The sequence below is a fragment of the Rhinopithecus bieti genome, unplaced genomic scaffold (genome assembly GCF_001698545.2).
Source record: "Rhinopithecus bieti isolate Rb0 unplaced genomic scaffold, ASM169854v2 scaffold_23748, whole genome shotgun sequence".
In the NCBI taxonomy this organism is placed as follows: Eukaryota; Metazoa; Chordata; class Mammalia; order Primates; family Cercopithecidae; genus Rhinopithecus; species Rhinopithecus bieti.
In genome coordinates this window covers 2,991,923-2,998,566 of record NW_016811596.1, presented here as the reverse complement: position 1 = coordinate 2,998,566, position 6,644 = coordinate 2,991,923, and the positions used below count along the sequence as shown (strand labels likewise).

Here is a 6,644-nt window from a genome sequence, read left to right as displayed (position 1 = left end):
CCCGGGTAGGGTCTGAGTGAAGTGCGAAGGCGGGTGGCGGAAGCGGAAGTTACGCAGGCAGCTCGCCCTCGGGCTCGGCGGGAGTTGTAGTTCTCACGCTAGGTCTCCTCGAGCGCTTTCCTAGACCGTTCGCCGCCTGAGAGGGACGCTGTTCCGCCGCGGAAGTCTCGACTCCACTGTCGTCCCCTAGACGAGAGTAGTGCAGCGACGAGGCCATGTGCGTCCTGGCTTTCTTAACGACATCGCTCCTATGTATTTCCTTTTCCCAGTTGAGTACCTTGGGGTGAATTATTATTGTTACTGTTACCTCTGTCGTTCCTTACTGCCTCGTGGTATTTTACTTGATAAGCATGCTCTGCAACCACCTCTGTTCGCCAGAGGTTACTTTTGCAAAGTAGGAAGAAACGAGCAACACGATGGTAATCTTTGTGCCTTTGCTAAGATCTTTAGCAGGTTCCTTGTGTCTTATTAGCCACTTGTTGAAGTCCTGCTCGTTCTTAAACTCTGTTCAAACGTTATTTCTCCTGTAACTTCCTGCATTCACTCTCTTCAGAATTAACCATTTCTTCCTGTGGACCCCCGCTTGTGGCTTGTACCTGGCTTTAGCATGTTTTCATTCCGCTTCCACTCTTAGGTTGCTTTTATGTGTGACTCTACGCAGATGCCTGGATTTTTTATTCTTACCCCTCTCATTAGAACTACTACAGTGTTTTGAGTCTAATACTAATAAAAGAGAACGGATGCATATCTCGGTGGTGCGCGGCACTTTTGTAAGTGCTTTAAACGATAGTTAATTCACTTGGTCTTCACACCAACCTTATGAGGAAGTATGTTATCCCAAGTTTACAGATGAGTAAATTAAAGCAGATAGAAGCTAAGTAACAACGTGGGTCCCACAGCTATTAAGTTACGGAGCCAGTATTTAAATAGTCTCCATAATCAATGCTCTCAAGCACTACGCTGTACCTACTGTATGCCATTCTGCATCATTTCTTCGTTTATTAGTAACACATTCAGTTCAGGCTAGGTAGTAATCATATCTGGGTTGGATGTTGCCCCAATAAAAAAATAAAATTGAAATTTTTTTCTTTCTGAAAATAAAAGGAATTTGTGATCAGGTAACACAGAAAACAATAAAACAAAAATACATAAACTCACCAGGAGGGTGTGTATTTCCTTCATGAATATATGTTGTTTCCTTTTTTCAAAAATTTAATGTATCAGTCCCACACTGTGGCTCATGCCCGTAATCCCAGCACTTTGGGATTCCGAGGCAGGAGGATCACTTGAGGTCAGGAATTCAAGACTAGTCTGGGCAACATAGTGAGACCCCTTCTCTTAAAAAAAAAAAAAATTAGCTGGATGTGATGGTGCACAGCTGTAGTCCCAGCTGCTTGGGAGCCTGAGGCTGGAAGATTGCTTGAGCCTGGGAGTTGGAGGCTGCAGTGAGCTATGATCCTGCCACTACCCTCCAGCCTTGGTGAAAGAGTGAGAACCTATCTCAAAAATATATGTATGTATCAAATATTTTTCCATACCCTTAACTTCACAAATAAACTTTTTAATAGCATAATATTTAGTTCTATGCATTGCTACTTAACCAATGACATTAATGTGGAGCATTTCAGTTATTTCTACAGACTCGCTTTTATCAAGTAACTCGACACAGCTTTACTACGCAATTACTATGTGCCAAAACTACATAATATATAATATAGGTCTTGGGGATACAGCAGAGAAGACAGACAAAAATCCCTGTTACAATCCATTCTAGAACTGATGTTCCTTTGTTGGTTAATTCAAGTTTTGATTTCAGAAATCTTGCCTCTTGGTGACTCCTAGAGTAGCATTGGGCTGGAGAGGAGGAAGTGTTCATGTTAGAAATGGGGAATGGGCCAGAAATGCAATTGAGTAGCTTGAGTAACTTGTCTGCTGTCAGTGGAAGCAGGGGTAGTTTCCCTTTCCAACCACAGGCAAACAACCTGGGTCACTTCCTTGCTTCTCAGACCTCAGTGCCCTTTCTGGGTGCTTTCTGTGTTAGAATTCTCATCCCTGGGAACTGAGCTCAAGGTTCTTGCTGGGGCAAAAATCGAAATGAGCAGGGTTTTTGTTGTTGTTGTTTGCATTTCTGGCCTGCCTCCTTTCTAGCCTCATTATTAACCAGCACACTCCCCACAATAAACCTACACCCACACTGCCTTCTCCCACACAAGGTAAATTGTTCACTTTGTTTAGAAAGAAGTTTTAGGATTGTTGTCCTGAATCAAATGGGAAGGATGCCTCCTGTTCCATATAATCATAAGAGAGGAAGGTAACTAATGGTCCTAGACCCTCAGCTTCCCGAGTAGCTGGGACCACAGGTGCAAGCCACCATGCCCAGCTAATTTTTGTATTTTTTGTAGAGACAGGGTCTCACGTTTTTACCCAGGCTTGTCTTGAACTCCTAAACTCAAATAATCTGCCTTCCTCAGCCTCCCAAAGTGCTGGGATTACAGGTGTGAGCCACTGAGCCCGGCTCAGATACTTTTCAAAATGATCATGTTTACCATATTTCAAGGACTAAATATAGTTTTTGGTAACTTTCAATTTTAATATAATTTATCATTTATAGAGAAGATGCAAGGATAGTACAAAGAACTCTGCCACACACTTTACCTAAATTCATCTCTTTCCCCTCCATATACATTAGTTTATTTTGAACAAGTTGAGAGTAAACTTCCATTACCACTAAATATGTCAGTGTGTATTTCCTAGAAGCAAGGACATCCTCTTATCAGAATCAGGAACTACAGTATTAATACAATATCATCAAATCCATAGTCTGTATTCAAAATTTTATCAACGTGTTTCAATAGATGCTCTGTGTAATTACTTCCCATTTCCCAACAATCACAGGAGCCAAGCCAGAGTCACACATTGTAATTAGTTGTCATTGATCTTAATGAAATTTTGATAGGTACTGGCTACTTGTTTTGTAGAATGTCGTTCATTTTGGTTTTGTCTGATATATCTGATGTAGGATTTTTCTCGGTCACTTTGCCAATCAAGGACCCCTCCATAGCTAGTGACACCACCCCCCACCCCCAGGCCTCACTTGACCCACTGCCTGTGTTATAGTTTGTATCTGCGTTCGGTAGTTCCTGAGCTCTTGTCCCACATCCAAGAAGAATGAGGATATGCTGACAATTTGAAGGATGAGAAGGATGGAGAAGAATTTTATTGAGTGATGGAACAGCTCTCAGTGGAGAGGGGATGCTGTAGGTGGAGGTGGTCCCCCACCCCTGCAGTCAAGTGGTTTCTCACCCAGTGTGGCTGGATCTGGGCTTTTATGGATTCAGAACGGGAAGTGTGTGCTGATTGGTTTGTGAGTATGCAAAAAAAAAATTAAAGTGAAGACACCACTCAAAGGTGGGCACAACAGTGTAGAAAACCAATTAGGAAAGGGTAGGTCTATGTAAAATGGGTGAAAGGTGGGGATCAATCAGAGAAAAACGTGCCAAATGGGAAGACAGATTCTTAATCCGGTCCATGGATTTGACTTGTAGCTTGGCTTTCAGGCTTTAAACTGTCTTCAGCTTGGAGATGGGGTTTCACTGGGGATCTGCCTAGCCTTTTGTCTGCCTCCTGCCACTATCATTTCCTCATGATTATATTTAAGTGTGCATTTTTTTTTGGATAGAAATGCAAGAGAAGTGATATGTTTTTATATCAATCAGGGTCCATTCAGAAACAGATATCATATTGGTGATTTTAACAGGAAAAATTTAAAGAATTGTTTTCTAGTAAAAGATGATCAGTTACTAAAAGAGGACTCTATGATACAGAAGAATCAGCTACAAAAAGGAGCTGTTCTTTCTAGGGATGAAGAAGAGTTAATAAAGGAGTTACTTAAGTTAAAGGAAATGCTCCCTTCCCCAACTGCAAGATTAGAGATTCAGATCTCTGAGGGAAGGGTGTGTTTCCTACCACAGGAACATGCAACCCACCCACTGATGAGGCTGAGAAGTTGCTGGAGGGTGTGGGCCTCTGTTGAGCAGCCAGTGGGAATCTGTTAATGGTGGCTTCTTTATGCTTTTGACATGTCCATATCATTTGTTGAGGAATTCTTTACTTTCAGGCACATAAGGTGTTCCATGTTTGTCTTGTAGCATTCAGCACGAACGGACCTGGAGGACATCATGCTGAGTGAAATAAGCCACAAGTAGAAAGAAAAATACGATATGATATCTGTTGTATGTAGAGTCTTAAAAACAAAAATCACCATAGAAACAGAGTAAGAGGATGGTTCCCCGGGCGGGGTAGGGGAAATGGGAAGATATAGGTCAAAAGGTACAAAGTTGCATTTAGATTCTAATGTGTAACATGAGGACTGTGGTTAATATTGTGTTGTATACTGGTACTTTGCCAGGAGAGTAGATTTTAGGTACTCTTACCACCAAAAATAAATAAATAAAGGAAACTACATGAGATGATGAATATATTACTTTGCTTGACTGTAGTAATCACTTCACTATGTATATGTATATCAATCAAAATATCTTGTATGCCTCAAATGTATATTTTAGAAAAGTTTTATGGTTCTCTTACCCTTATCCTGGAATCAGTCATTTCACCGAGGGGTCCTGGTTCTTTTAGTGGAAAATGGTATTGAGAAACCAAGATGTGATTATGAGTTGTGTTTGTTGCTACTTGTGTGTCACTGCTTCAGTGTCAGTAGACAGAGCTAGGAAATTGTATATTTCCAAGAGTGAACCAAGTTCCCATTATATTCATTGTATGTATACATTTATTCACATATAAGAAAACACAGGAAGTGATTTTTTAACTGATAAGTGGTTTTTTAACTATACGATGTGTGAAGCTAGCCTACTAGTAAGAGTTCCATATTTGTTTAAAGTTCTGTTTTCTCTTGTTAAGGCAAAATATATAAATCATGAAATGTACAACTCTTAAGGATACAATTCAATTAATTTCTACAAATGCATCATAACTGTTCCCCCTCTGTAATAAAAAAATTTAGAAGATTTTCATCATCCAAGAAAATTTCCTCATACTCCTTTCCAGTCATTTTCTCCTAGTCCTAGAGGCAACTATTGCTTTTTTTTTTTTTTTTTTTTTTTTTTGAGATAGAGTCTCTGTCACTCAGGCTGGATGGAGTGTGATGGTGCAAACATGGCTCACTGCAGCCTCGACCAGCCAGGCTCAAATGATCCTCCCAGTTAGCCTGTGGAGTAGCTGGGACCACAGGAGTGTGCCACCATGCTAGGATAATTTTTTTATTTTTTGTAGAGATGAGGTTTCCTTATTTTGCCCAAGCTGGTCTTGAATTCCTGGGTTCAAGTAATATTCCCATCTCAGCCTCCTGAAGTACTGAGATTACAGGCATGAGCCACCAAGCCTGGTCTTTTGAATTTTTCTTTTTTTTTAAATTATAGATTAATTTTGCCTATTTTAGAACTTAGTATAAATGGACAGATACTGATAGTGGTGGGAAGCAGACAAATTCCTAGGCAGATTCGGGTTGGTCCCTGGTGAAAACCGACCTTCGAGTCAAAGACAGTCTGAAACCTGAAAACTCACTTGCCAGTTCTGGGTAGAATCCAAGACCCAAGTGAGAACTCCTGCAATGCCTTTTAGCCAGTCAAATGGTACTTTTTCCAGGCTGCCTATGGGCCAATCAGCACACACTCCTCATTCTGAGCTCATAAAAACTCCCAGACTCAGCTACACAGTGGGACTACCCACCTTTGGGTCCCCTCTCTGCTGAGAGCTGGTCTGTTGCTCAATAAACATCCTCTCTGCAGTTGTCAGTGTAACCTCATTCTTCTTGGATGCAGGACAAGAACTCAGGACCTGTCGAACAGTGGGTGTAAAAGAAGCTGCAAAACTGTAGCCCTCGTGCTCATTCCTGCCACCAGGTGGCCACCCCACATTATGGGAAGTGGTGGTGGGGCCAGGCCCCAGCCCAGGAGCCGCAGGCTGGTGGGACTGAACAAGCTGGGACATGCCCCGTTCAGCAAAGCTTGTGGACGGCAGGAATGAATGAACTATAACACAAATGAACTGAGACTCCTGTGGGGTGCAGACCTTGGGATTCCCCTAGCCAGAGTTGTAACATGCTGTGACACCCCCCACCACATTTTTTTTTCTTTTTATTTTGAGACAGAGTCCCACTCTATCACCCAGGCTGGAGTGCAGTGGAGTGATCGTGGCTCACTGCAACCTCTGCCTCCCAGGTTCAAGTGATTCTCCTGCCTCAGCCTCCTGAGTAATTGAGATTACAGGTTCCTGCCACCACATCCGGCTAATTTTTTGTATTTTTAGTAGATACAGGGTTTCGTCATGTTGGCCCGGCTGGTCTCGAACTCCTGACCTCAAGTGATTCTCCCACCTCAGGCTCCCAAAGTGTGGGGATTACAGGCATGAGCCACTGCACCTGGCCTTTGAAGTTCCACAGTTGCTGGTGTGTCTGAGTTTTTTGGGCGCCACTGTGTTCCCTTCGTTCATACGCCAGTGCCCAAGGCAGAAGCTGCTTGCAGTATACCTGATCCAGCCACAGCTTCACATGAAGCTGGTGCCTGGAGGTGATGCCCTGCTGTAGCAGCTAGCATGCATAGCTTGCCCTTGGTGGGTGTGAGATCTGG

The 6,644-nt window shown here is 42.6% G+C and overlaps 1 protein-coding gene across 2 annotated transcripts in view; it reads left to right on the top strand.

Moving 5' to 3' along the window:
- The first annotated feature begins 88 nt into the window (after window positions 1-88).
- KLRG1 (killer cell lectin like receptor G1) overlaps window positions 89-6,644 on the top strand; it is a 59,579-nt gene continuing 53,023 nt past the window's right edge. Inside the window, exon 1 of one of the 2 annotated variants that reach the window (XM_017894262.1) lies at window positions 89-217. The gene's annotated coding sequence lies outside the window, so the exon portion shown is untranslated. Of the gene's footprint in view, window positions 269-6,644 lie in introns of both variants that reach the window. The other variant, XM_017894260.1, reaches the window with a different exon arrangement.